We start from the raw sequence: 326 nt of genomic DNA on the forward strand, positions 1-326 counted from the left end.
TTTAAGAGCCAATTTGTGGAGTTCAGTTAGAGCACGGGTAGGCTATAATCTTAGTCCAGTACTTGAAAGCGTTCCGCTGTGATTATCCACCTTGGACCCACTGAGTTTCATTTGAATCTTTTCCTCTTCCCCCAATGGCGTATCCTCAAGGAAGAGGCAAAGGGCCAATGAAGTAGATAAACCTGCAGTGTGGGAAAACAAACAGTTGCTTCAGAAAGGATGATAGGAGCTATTCAGGTACCCTGGGTAGAACCCATGAGTGGCAATTGACAGCAAGTAACATCTGTGAAGCCAGGGGTCATAATGTTAATGATAGCAACAGCAGA

This window comes from Echinops telfairi, unplaced genomic scaffold (assembly GCF_000313985.2).
Source record: "Echinops telfairi isolate 266 unplaced genomic scaffold, ASM31398v2 ScPeMD7_7453;HRSCAF=8491, whole genome shotgun sequence".
NCBI lineage: Eukaryota > Metazoa > Chordata > Mammalia > Afrosoricida > Tenrecidae > Echinops > Echinops telfairi.